This window comes from Furipterus horrens, unplaced genomic scaffold (assembly GCF_987537825.1).
Source record: "Furipterus horrens unplaced genomic scaffold, mFurHor1.1.pri manual_scaffold_13, whole genome shotgun sequence".
NCBI lineage: Eukaryota > Metazoa > Chordata > Mammalia > Chiroptera > Furipteridae > Furipterus > Furipterus horrens.
In genome coordinates this window covers 6,234,896-6,248,451 of record NW_028327183.1, presented here as the reverse complement: position 1 = coordinate 6,248,451, position 13,556 = coordinate 6,234,896, and the positions used below count along the sequence as shown (strand labels likewise).

General features: G+C 40.7%; 1 long non-coding RNA gene across 6 annotated transcripts; it reads left to right on the top strand.

The window, feature by feature from the left end:
• Window positions 1–104: 104 nt before the first annotated feature.
• Window positions 105–10,568, top strand: LOC149993963 (uncharacterized). 6 transcript variants are annotated; one of them, XR_016507729.1, is made up of 4 exons: window positions 105–522; window positions 4,088–4,233; window positions 5,618–5,683; window positions 10,337–10,568. It is a non-coding gene; the product is annotated as an uncharacterized LOC149993963 (long non-coding RNA). The 6 variants fall into 6 exon arrangements; XR_016507731.1 differs by lacking the exon at window positions 105–522 and adding an exon at window positions 536–796; XR_016507732.1 differs by lacking the exon at window positions 105–522 and adding an exon at window positions 1,064–1,227.
• Window positions 10,569–13,556: the final 2,988 nt, after the last annotated feature.

Sequence of the window (13,556 nt, the reverse complement as noted above, 5' to 3'; positions counted from 1 at the left end):
TTTCTCCCTGCCTTTTCCTCTAATTGGACGCTGGCCTCCACTGTCACGGTCCCGGAGGACTTGAGCCCGCCTCCCTCCAAGTCCGGGCGCGAGGGGGCGGGGCGGGGCGGGGCGTCGGCGCACTATTGTCATGGAGACGGGAAGCCTGTGGCAGCGTTGGCGGGCTCCGCGGGGCCGGCCGAGGTGGCTGCAAGCCAGCCGAGATTGAGGCCAGGCTGAGCGGCCTGGACAGCCTGGCGAGGACGGAGCGCGGAACCAGCCAGCGGCAGCCTCTCAGGCAGCCAAGGGGCAATGTCCCGCAGGTCGCAGCTAGGCCCGGGTGGTCGCAGGGAGCGCCTCCCTGCTCCCTTCGCCCCCGCCTCCCGAGGCCCCTCCGCTCCGGAGCGACCGCCCCCGGCTCCGCCCGCCGCCCCAGCCCCTGGCGGTAACGGTCGGTAGCGGCCCGCGCGCGCCGCCAGCCAGGGGCTCGCGTCGGCCGCGAGGGAGCGTCCTCGGCCAGCGCTCCCGCGACGCGAAGGAGAGGTGAGCTCTGCGCCCCCATCCCGCCTGGTCCCCACCCGGTCGTGCCCAGGCTTCCCACCCCTCGAGTGGCATCCGCGTCCCCTAGTGAACCGGATAGACGCGGCGCAGCACCGCGGAGCGCCCCGTGGGCAGGGACCGCGTGAGTTTGGGGCGGACCTCTCCCGGTGTCACGGATCCCGGGGCGGGCGCGCATGGGTCCCCTCCATCCACGTGCCGCGGCTTCACCGTCTCGGCTGTCGTCCGGGATGCGGATTTCCGAAATGGAGCCACGGAGGTTTGTGCCACCGAGAATCTGAGTCTGTCACACAGACATCCTCATTACATCACGCTGCCACTTCGGGCCGCTAGGCTCCCCCCTTCCCCCCGCCCCCGCCCGCTCTTCTTTTTCTGTCTCCTTTTTGGTGTCAGGGACTGGAGAGAATCCCGAAAGATATTGGAGCATTTAGAATTTATGGTTCCATTGCTGTGCTTGTCACCTCCGCTCTACGTCAAATTTAAGACTCATTTCTTAAGGATGTCTCTATTTTCTGCTTTATTTGCACATTGATGGCTCCGCTGCTCGGCTGGTCTCGGCCGCGTGGCGTCTGCCGTAGACTTGGGTTAAGATACAAACGGGAAGAGCGGGTCATTGGCGGGCAGAAGGGATTCAGGTGGCGTCTGGCGAGGTTTTCCGTTTTCGCGGGGAAGCTTTCACTTTTTTTGCCGGTAAACACGAGGTTTTGATTTTATCTTGGTAGGAGTGACAGTACGTTACCCCCCCCCCCCTTCCTTGTTTCCCCACCTTTATTCCTCGGCTTTTCCGTTTGGGACCCTGAGTATTAGTTAGTAGTGGTTTTCTTGGGCTGTTGACACTGAAACTTTCTCCCCCAGCAGAGGTGGGAGCTACTTCCCTCTTATTTCATGTTACCAAGATGACTTATTTGGAGCAGGGGGGAGGCTTACTATTGCATTTTATCTTTCTGAACATTTTTAACTTAGACTAGGGATAGGTAGGTATGTCCTTATTGTTCTTAAGGTCGGACTTTAAATTTCCTAATTTTAAAGCTCCCTAAGGAGTTATTGGTTCGCCCTGGCTGCACCGCTTCAGTTAGGCACAACTCTTAAAATTTAAAGCTTTTTCAAATAAGATCCACAATTGTATTGCTAAGACCTGGCCCTCGAGCTCGCTCGTGGAGTTTTGGCTGTTCAGTCGTCCTTGTTTGAATCGAGCGCAGAAGAGGTTATTCCTGTTTATTTAGAGTAATAACTGTCGACAGTGGAAACTTTTTCAAGACTCGCAAAAGTAGGTCTGCTGCCTGCGGAAGGTCTCATCATTCTTGGGGGAGAGACAGAAGACCGGCCCTAGGAAAGGCAACAGATTGCTCCCGTCACGTCCCTGTGCTGTTTCGGAGTGTGCTTAAAGGATTATGATTGATAAGGCTGTCCTGCCCGGGAATGTTGACACAGGTGTGCCTCGTTATCTTAATTAAGATCCTGAGAAAATGTGGGCTATAAAATGGTGAGGTAAGAAGGGCCACATATTTTTGTACAGTTTCTTGCTTTTGGAGAACTTAATTGCTCTGGAAACCTGCCTTGGAGCCCCCAGGTCTGGCGAGCAGCGAGGGAACAGAAGTTTCAGCGAGAAATGGTAGTTTAGTGTTAAGTGTCCTGGCACGTCCGAATGCTACTTGTGGCTTTCTTGGCAGTGCCTTTGGCGGCCTCCTTTGTGTTCTGTCTCGGTGGAATAATGCTTACTAATTCAGAAATAAAAGCACAGAGCAGTGTATTAAGCAAGTTTGTTAGTGTCCCGAGTAAAGCTGTGGAGGAAGGCGTGCTTAATGTGCAGAACCAGGAATCAAAAGGTAACTCTATGAGACATTTATGCCACTTCATTTTTTTGGAAATCGTTCTCCTAGAATGTTTTATAGCACTATTCTGAAGTGTGATCCTTATGACTTATTTCTGCGTAAATCCGCAGTGTTGTTATAGCCAGAGTATACATAACCACCAATTAAAGTGATCTGAAACAATTTCTTTTTTTCATAGCATCAGGTACTTAGCTACATTGCTTATGGAATGCCTTGTTTTTATTTCCAGAAAGAGAAAAAAAGAACTTTTATTTTTCCAAAATATTGTTCTGTAGCTCTAAATTGATGAGCAAGGGAAGATAGTACATTTAGCCTCTTCATAGCTTAAGGCTCTGGATCATAACCTGGGTGACCACTAAGTTAATATTACTGTCCCTGACTTCAGATCTCTGAATTGCAAAAACAATAGCAAGACGGATGCTGTTGATCATATTACCCTTGGCTTCCCCAGAACCCAGTACCCCTTAGCATACGTATTGCATTAAGATACCCCCGCCTCTCTTTGTAGATTGCGATTTCCTGGAAGCTGGCCGTCTATCCGTGTGTATGCAAGCTGTGTGTGTGTAGAAAGAGGAAATGAAAGTGGAGGAGGCCACAGGCATGTGTGATCGGAGCTGGTGTGGAGTCACAGCTCACACAGCTCACGCGTGACGCCAAGGATAATTAGCTGGCTAGAATTACATGGTAAACTAAAATCAAAGAAAGACTTATTTAGATTTGTTTGCTGAAATTAAAACAAGAGCATTAATTATGAGGATAATTGCTTTACTCATCCCCCAGCTCCCCCATCAGAATTTTTTTTCCTGGCAGCGAAGACCAGCAGCCCCATGCTATTTTCCATGTATTATTTTAAAATTTGGTGTGCATGTTAAAAGAAATGAAAAAGGAATGTGAACTAATTACCCATCATTCATTTTTATAACTAATAAATAATTATTAATTTACTTTATGTTTACATTGTACAAATCTTAGGAACAATTTAAATGTCCTTTAGTTGATAACGTGTAAGTAAATGAAACTGTGTGATCCTGAGTGAATTATAGATTATGAAAACAGAATTATATTTTGGAATAATGTTTTAACTCTGAGATAGCACAGCCTGTTTTATGTGCTAATATCTTAATATTTTTGTGTATTTCTCTTCAATTTCTACATTCTGTTGGCTTCTATATTTTTAACAGTTTTGGGTATAATTATTAGCTGTTTTATAGAGAATAATTGTTCTTAAGGGAACAGCAGTTGATGTAACTCTTAAGAAGATATAAAACTTGGGAATTTTTTTCCCTATTCAGTGATGACCCTGGTTTGCATTTATAGCACTATTCTGAAGTGTGATTCTCATGACTTATTTCTACATATATCTGCAGTATTGTTACAGTCAGAGTATACCTCACCACCAATTTAGCTTGGCAAATTAACTTAGATGCTTCAAAATTGAAAACCAGTATATTATAATGTAATTTGAATTTAAGTCTTTATTAGTAAGGATGCACTTAACATTTGTTCAGAAGAAGGGAATATAATTTTCTCCTGCAGTTGTCATTTATGTAATTCATTTTTCTAGCCTTTTCTCATACTAATGATATTCCACACCTTGATAGGGCCTTTATTTGTTTATTTGCCATAATATGAAGTGATTCCTTGGAGGAAATTAGATTAGATATTCATATATAATATCCCCAAAGTATTTAACTAGTCTTCTGTGTTTCCCTAAACAGAATCACTTCCACTTTCTGCGCAGGCGATAAGTATGGCGCTTCCATAATGCATTTGGATGTGTTGAGCTCTGTTGACTTCTGAACTATGGGGTTCCTCCAAATGCTGGCCGAACTTTGCCCTTGAACATCCCCAGGCTCGTCTGCAAGTGAGTGTCTCCAGTGTCCTTGTGTGCGGAGTAAACCCCAGATAGCATCAGTGTCGGTTTTACTCAAGTGTCTATATGGCGACTAGGGGTTAAGTACAGAATATCCCTTGAAGCCTTTGATTATATAATTTTACTAACGCATTAAACAAAGGCTCAGTGAGTCGGAACATTTTTGATTCATGGAAATACTCTGAATAATTTATTTTTAATGATATAAATAGTGGAATTTATAAAAGTGCTCTTCACAGAAATTAAGACTAAGGTTATATTTTATAAAAAAAATAGAATTATTATTTAAAGAAATAATCTTTTCATACCAAATTGCAGTTTTTGATTATTTCCATTACCCAGTTCTTTTCAGAATAAATATAGTTGGAGTGTCAGCTCCATTCGTGAGTACAAAGAGTACCCAGTTGTGTGTAAAGCTTGTCATTTTGCCTCAGAATAGGGACTGATGAATACAAGCAGATGAGAAAAACCTATGAGAAGAAATCATTTTGCACAATATTTGTGTTGTGTAGTGAGGAGAGCGAAGAACGGGATTTGGTGATACGGAACATTTTGTTAAGTAAAAAGAGATGATTGTGTGACCCAAAAAAGAACTAATTTTACATAAGGCTTCTATAATTCGTAGAGCTTCCAATAAAACAAATACTTCTCTGAAAATACTTTCAAAGGCACGGAAGTAATTTTTTAATGGAATACAAAGTAATATATAATTATACTTAAAAAACACACTGATTAGGTCTGATGGAGATGGGGTGTCATGTATGACCAAGAACTGGAGCATTGCAACAAGCTAGAAAATGCACAACACAAATATAAAGAAAATGTTAAGCAGTGAGCATTCTGATTTCTCTTTGTTTGCCTTTAAGCTTAGTTTCTTTTTCTATATCGTTTTCACCACGGGTAAAGTTGTAGAAGTTAAAAGATAAGAGGACTGGGTTTTTTTTTCCTCCTAAGGATAAATATAGGAAAAATCTAAACATATATGTGAAGTGGCTGAGTTTTATATTTGCTGTCAGCCAAAATATTTTATTAAGTTTACCATGTCATGTATATTAATGATATTCAAGCACATTAAAGCTAAGGCTCCTTTTATATTTTATATAAAATGGGGGGGGTGTGCGTGGTGGGCGAGAGGTTCTCCACTCTTTTGAGAATATGAAGAAAACATGTCCTTTCAGCAGTAATAGGTTATGACTGATTAATTGAGAAGGTTGTACTAAATGTTCTCTAGTGGAAATAGCTAGAGTATATTCTTTGAGAAATGTATAATTCAGGAATAAAAATCAATTGAAGCATTGGTAATTAAACTGTAATCCCATGAAGGATGGAAGTGGTAAGAAAGATGAGGCTAACTATTGCTGTTTTTCTTTTTAAGAATCTCCAGTTCATAATGGAGCTGCTGTACCGGCTATTGGAAGGAGGAGATTTAGAAGATAGGGAGGTAATATTATCTTTATTTTATTTTTTTTAAAAGAAGACTTTCCTCTATAATCCTAAGCCTTTATCATGTATAGGAGCTTTATCTGATAGACAGCGATTTCGGTATATTTGAGGTATGAAAATGATCTCATTGTTTCTGTGCTAAGTTCTGAGTTGCCTCTCCCGGGGCCGTGGGTTGTGCTGGGAGAGCCGAGGAATCTCATCGAGGCGTACTCAGCACCCTTAAAATAGCATCTTTCTGAGAATCTGATCTGCGACGGTGGCCTGCTCCGTCCTGGTAGATGTCATTTTAGTGTGTCATTGATGCGGAGGCATTTAGCAGGTTGCTGGGCTGCCCTCCCTCGCCTCCCGCTCTTTGTTGCCTTATCAGGGGGAACGCTCTCCCTGCGTTTAGTGCCTGCCACAGCCAACTCCGAGTGGGAGACGGGGCACCTGACAACTGGTGTCAGAGCCCGGCCAAGAAGTTCGCTGGGCCCGGCCTGGGCCGCACCTGGCGCACCGCAGGCCAGGAGCTCACGCACACGCGGGTTCTCTTCCTAGTCCACAGCTTGAAGGCCCTTTCCGCATTGCGTGTAATCCTAGGCTCCGGGTGGTTCTTTCCTTCTCCTGCCGTTGGGTTGGCCCGCTGCTGGCTCTGCAGCTGTTGCAGGGATTCACACGGAATGGGGCTCTCTGTATTCTCCTGGAGGACGTCTCTGATAATTTATTCGCATGCTGTTTCATTTTCAGGAACCTAAGGTTGGTGTTAAAGGATGAGCCTAAGGTTCTCGAAGAACAAATACCATGCTCAGTTTGTATCCATAAGAAAAGCTCCTCCCTTCTCATACTTTGTTGCCATATTGAGTATGCCAGTTAATCTGAAAACATAAAACCCTATTATAAAGGGCTGGTTACTACATCTAAACATGTTTATAGAAGGTTAAGTTGAGTCATGGTGTTTCTATATTTCTTCACTTATAAGAAAAACGATACACTTCTGTAGTCATCAAAACTATCTATTCCCTGAACTGCATCTATGAAGAGATATTAGTAGGATAATAAAGGGCTTCACAATGTCCAATTACATAATGAGGAAAGTGGTAAGCACCGTGGTAACTAAAATTAATTTCTTCCATTAAAGGAGCCAGTATGCATTTAAAAACAAAAGCCTGCAGGAAAAGCCCCTTCAATCTTCCAGTCAGGCGATGTTTCTGGTTAACACACAGGAAGGGGGACTTACACCAATCTGTTTCTTTTATTCATGCCTAGGTAGCGGTTGTAAGCGGCCGAGGAAATCATTAAAATGTAGCCTAGAAACAATGGTGATATCCAAGTGATCACTTGGAAGGCGGTTCACATATGCAAAGCAATTCAGTATTGGGACCTTGACCAACTTTTATACTTCATATACTTGGGTTATTACTCTGGTTTGTAAAATATGAGTCTATGGAACAGCTTTACATAGAACTCAAAGGTCTTTTTGAATTGACTAGTAGGTCTTGCTGGTCATTTTAAAATATGCTACAATATTACAAAGTTAAAATGTAATATTTATTAATTGAAGGAAAATATAAAATTTAATATCTGGGCAACTGAGACCTTTAAACCTATTTTAAAAGTATAATCTTGACATCTATGACACTGTTTTTGTCTTTGTTATGTAGATAGAATTATGGCTATTCTACACGTCAAATGTTTTATTTATTAATTCCAAATTTTATTCTCCATATTGGGCTTTTAAAATAAAAGGTGTACATGCTTTACAGAGTAAAATTTTGAGTCACGGGCTAATTTATTAAGCATTAGTACATAGAAAAACAGCCTTGATTAATTTAGATCTCTGAAAGGGGGTAGGTACAACTGTTTTCAGCTGCAATTTCCTAATGCAGCAACCATTTAAATTAAATGTTTGTTAACATAATAGTGGTGGCATTTTCTCCTCCTCCTGCCTGTGGTTTTGTCCCAGTAGATGTCACAGTGGCAGTCGCTCTGACTGTTAAGTGTTTAAATGATGACACCATTATGTGAAGTGATTTTGAAATGAGAGATTCCAGCCAAGAATTACATCTGCTCCCATCCCCTTCACATCACACTCTCTGGCAGTACAGATTATGATTGATTTGTTTGTGACAGATTGCAGGAAACAGTCATTGATTTTTCAATATTTTACCTTAAAATTATTTACAGTTGTAACCATGGGGAGGTATTTCCATGGGCTGTCAGCCCCTGAAAGACTAGGATAATATTCCCTGCTTTCTGACAAGACAAATTACCTGTAATGAGTGCAGTAGCTGAAGGGTATACTTTTATTTTAAAATATGTCAATAACCCCAGTGACTAAACGAATATTGATTTAGCATAATGAAGCCTGAGTAATGTGAAAATGAGCTTTTTCAAGGAGCCTGGTGAAGACTTCCTTTTTTAGCTGGTTGTAAGAAGCTTTTCATTCCTTTCAACTTGCTGGTGGAGATGAGGAGTTTTATATGCAGACCATCAGGAATGATAGCTTTGTTGGTGAGGAGCAGGGCTCAAATATTTCGCCCTTGCTTTTAAAGATTTTTTTTTTTTTCACATCTGATTTGGACTCCTACTTTTAGTCATAGGGCAGCTACTGATTTGCTTGATCTGATCTCTAATCTACTTCATATTTTTACAATTGCAGCATATTTGGCATTAGACCTTCGGTAGTGACTATTAAAATATAACTATATGTACAATCACTTGTAGATGACATAATAATTACCTTAAGACATTTCAAATGGCTTATTGTAGTATTTAATGTGCCGTATTTTATGGTAGAATAATTCCCAGTCCCTGGACATCAGATTGCTTTCAGTGGGAATGAAGATTAATTTACTTAAGTCCTGATATTGTAGACATCAGCGTGTGTTTTCATTTTTGTCAGACCTCTTCCCCTTTTAAAAATGTAATTCTCACCTTATTATGGATTAAGATCTCAGTATATAAGGTCCTTCAAACAGGAATGATTGCAAAGCCGTATATAGCTTTTATTTTATAGTCCTTCAAAAAGCCTAAAGATTTTATGCCTGAATAAATATCCCCATCTCTAACTTGGTAAGGAGAAACAGGGAAAACAAATGCCTGAAATATAGAGCAGAAAAGTAAGTATTTGAACAAGGCGTCGAACTGATTATTTTATGGGAACCGAGCATGATTTATGATAACTAATAATAATAATAAAAATCTTATTAAAGGCAATAGATAAAATCCCTTTAGCAATTAAATAGTACTTATGACTGCAAGAAAATTCGGCTGGTTCTTTGTGAGTGCTCATTCCCATGTAGCATTGGCATCAGAAATGTGGCAATAAAAGGAAAAATATAAAGATATCTTTTAATGGAAAATGGGGTAGATTCTAGAACAAAAAATTAATCATTTTACTTTTTCTCAAATGTTTGCGTGAGGCCGGGGCACAGAGGATTCCTGTCACTTGTTTTAGTTGTATCCTGCAGTAAACAAGACGGTTTATAAAATACTGGTTTCATGGTTTTCAATGCTGTAAGATTTCATTTCTACAGCACCCCACCCCCAAATTCTTTCACTTTTTCTATAAAAGAACCTTTGAAAATAGAAATGTGAGGGACGTACCACCATCATATGTAAAACTGGCCATCCAAATTTTTAACCATTCATTTGGCTTATAGTTTTTTAGGTCAGTGCTGTATCTATAGAACTAATCTGTGGATAAGACATATCGCTATGTCTTCCAGGAAGAGAATGGGTATAGAGTTTTTAATAGTTTTTAAAAATAAAGCATAGTTTCCTCAGACAAATCTATGCTAAGGAAAACATTTCTATAGTTTAGTTTATTTTAGAGTAAAATAATAAACATATTATAGTCAGTACCTCTTGACGCCAGCATTTAGTTTAAACCTGTGTGTTCCTTTTGTAGTACGTGCGTAGGACTGTTTATGTGAATTAAATTTAGTAAATACGTAGATCAGTAAAGCTTTTTCTGGGTAAATTAGTCTCTTTTGGGTACTATACCATTCTCTATTTCTTTTCTCCCCATGGAAAAAAAAAAAAAGCTGCCTTTGTTCCTCTTTAGGGAAAAACTATATAAGTGTTTTTAAATCATTACCTCGGGTTGGTTAAAACATTTATTTATTGAAAAGGAGAAAATGCCCATTTGAAAAGTATTTATTGTATTTGTATCTATGAAGATAAACAGTTTACTTTGCTGCAGTACATTCCAATCTATTTAGTGTTTTTCTGTTTTTTTCAGAATTCATTTTACTCTGTTTGGTCAGACCGTCTATGATAACTTAATATGGGAACAAATTAGCATATAATTCTATTTTCCATGTGACCTCAACCAGTTGGAGAATTATACCACTGCTGTGGGGGGGAGTGGGGCAACCTGATAGTTTCTGTAGACCGTAGCATTAAGTGTTTGCAAATGCTCAGTGTGTCCTGGCTAATGTGTTATTGAATATGTTTTAAAGTAAGCAGTTAGAAGAAATACCCCTGGTGCTAAGTTATTAAAATGCCTCCTAAAGGTAGCATTTTTAATTAGTGTACCTAATTGATTAGTGATTTACCTTCTCCCAAGCACAAGCGGCCTGGCAAAGTTAAGTGCAGTTGGTGAGCGTAAGATATTAAGGATTGATGGTGACAATGATCGTGACGACTAAATGGATTTCTTCTCTTTTAGATTCAGCTATCGGGCTGAAATTTCCTGTGGGCTGTTCAATCTAGATGCAAAGGACATGGAAAAATCAAGTGCTCAAGTGGTTTAAATATGTTTTGGGTGGTCCTATGTATAGAAGACAGTATTTTTCCAATTAAAATCCTCAGTTGTCATTCAAAAGAAAGCTACGCACTTCTTGATAATCAATTTTAAATGCTTAGTATTGTGGAGTATTACCAAACGTTTTCTGTTTTAATCAAAGTGTAGAAAAAAATTACTTTATATATTGACCTTTTTTTTTTTTTTTTGATGTCTTTATTGGGTTGAATGGATGTTTATACCTGAAAGAGAGGTCTCCAGAAAAATCCCGTTCTCCATCATATAAATTCTTCTGGCAACCCAGTATCGTTAGAGTAGGTTTAAAATCATTTTCTAATGTGACCATATTATAGTCTGGGGAGGAAAAAGACTTGAAATACACACACACACACATACATTTTAATTCTCCATACTTAGGACTTCTGGAATAGAACATTTTCTCCTCAACGAACCCATTGGCTCAATTCACGTACAGGAAACAATCACCTTAACTGGCAGAGTGTTTGTTATGTTTTCAAACGTTTGATTTCTGTAAAGGTTTTCACACACGTCTTTCACGTGAGTAGACTGAATACTGATGAGCTGCCCTGCCAGTGGGCAATGCCTTCTCATGGCCTTGGTGGTGGCCGAGGGAAACCGGAAGGACTCTTCTGTGGCAGGCAGGCCTCTGTGGTGTGAGCATGTACTGTGCCCGGGGTGTGTCTGGCCAGGGGTAGCCCTCAGCTAGGGGACTGCGGGGGTTCCCTGATACTGGCACCACAGTGCAAATGGCTGTGTGTTACCATGTTTTTGTTTTTAATATAATTTATTTATTTGTTTATTTTATTCTTAGAGGGGAAAGGAGAAAGAGAGGGAGAGAAACATTACTGTGGTTGCCTCTCACTCACGCCCCCAACCGGGGACCTGACGTGCAACCTAGTCATGTGCCCTGACTGGGAATCAAACCAGCGACACTTGGCTCACAGTGTTACCGTGTTTGAGGAATCCAGTTTGCACTTCTTCTGCTTCTGTAGTTTTTACTGAGAATCAAAATGATATGGGGAGTTCTTAAGCTCAGATTGCAATATGGCGAGATCACTTTATTAGGCTAGAATATTTGTTATTTTTACTTTTAATTAAACTCTGTATTTTGAGATAATTATATATTTTACATGCAGTTGTAGTAAATAATGGATAGATCCCTTGTACCCTTTATCCAGTTTCTCCTGATAGGAGCATCTTACGATATATAGTACAATATCACAGCCTGGGCATTGAAACAGATACAGAACACTTCTTCCATCTTCACAAGGATTCCTTGCCCTAGCCAATTACTCAGTTGGTTAGAGCGTCATCCTGATAACTGTAAGGTTGTGGGTTCGATCCCCAGTCAGGGCACATACAAAAATCTACCAATGAATGCATCAGTAGGTGGAACAACAAATCAATGTTTCTCTCTTGCGCTCTTCCTCTCTTTCTAAAAACATTCAATGCAAAAAGTTTTTTAAAAAATGAATTCCTTATATCGTCCTTCTGCATCCATGCTCAGCCCCTCTGCTTAACCCTAGCATAATCTTGTCTTTTCAAGAATGTTACATAAATGGAGTCATATAGTATGTAACCTTTCGGGATTGGTTTTTCTCACTCAGCATAATTTTATAGTGAACTTGCATACACAATAGTTTGTGCTTTTATGTTTGGGTAGTATCCCATGGTATGATTGGCCCATGGTTTGTTTAACGATTCACCAGTTGGGATGGGGTTGTTTCTACTTTTTGATTACTACAAATAAAACCGCTATAAACATCCATGTACAGGTTTTTGTGTGAATGTGAGTTTTCATTTTCCTGGGATAAGTGCCGAGGAGTGCAATTGTGGTTCATGTGATAATGACATGGAGTAACGTTTTTTAGGACTAGAATTGATTTTTTTTTTTTTTTTTTTGGTGTGTGCAGAAGGGAAAACAGAGGACATCTACATTTTTGTGGCACTTTTGCTTTAAGTGGATTTGTTTAGGATTTTAAAACAGGCGGAATATCGTAAATAACTTGTGGCCAAATATCAAAAAACAATTTTCCAGAACCTAGATATTTTCTTATTTTTAGAGAACTACTTCTTCAAACATTGCTTCTTGGCAGGGGGTGGGGGGCTGGTAAACAATGTCTGTGTAAAGGCATAAACGTAGGCATATGCTATAGAAAAGATGTGGCCAAGCTGACAGGTCACTTGGAGAAATTTTTGGAGAATTCCCCAACACTGATTTTTACAATTTGTGTTCAGTGCTGTTGCGTTTACTGCTCATTTAATTCAAGTATATGTGCTTAGTAGGAAAAAAAAATTATTTTTTTTCCTAAAAATGCAACTCCTTTTCAGGATGTTTAATGGTGGCAGAAGCAGGTCTGTTCCAAACCCTGGTGGAAATTATACTGTTACATTATACTTAATGATAGACAGTGAAGTATGTACAAAACCATGTATGCCCTGTTTGGGGGGAGACCCACCGAAAGGATATTCAAGGATAATTTTTACTCCCGTTTCTCATCATGTATGTTGACTTTAGAACTCTCACAGAAGATATAGCTCCATTTTTTAAAAAGGAAACATTGGACGTGGTTATAATGGTTCAATGACCCTTCTAATAAAAGCCAATATCATCAATCTTTAACCTGTTTGAATGAAGCACGAGGCTCAGGGAATCCCCGTCTTTCAATGCTTCTAAATATTGTTTCATCTTTTGCCCATGACGGTCACAACCATAGTGACGTAAAAGGCATAAGATGACAGAAATCCTTGCCCTTAAGAATGAGCTGGGTAAAAGAGAGGACCTACCCATGGAACCCTTATATACCAGCCGGCGTTTGTCACGAAGCAGCTATTGAAGAACCCTATCATCGAGCACTCCCAGGCGCGCGGGGAACCTAATCGTCAAGAAGGGCAGCCTCATCGCTGTTCTCTGAGCACAGTTCTCCCAGCGCTTAGCTGGGGCAGTGGCGATGGGGAACGGAGAAAGAAACTGAGCCAGAGGCCATCACGATGAGGCCTTGCTGGACACCGAGAACCTTCAGAGTTCAGGAGCGACTAGGAGGGCAGGCCTCCCGGGAGACGGCGGGCTTGGATGCTGAAGCAGCCTATCTGTGCTAGGAGGGCACGGCTGGGCGGGGGGAGA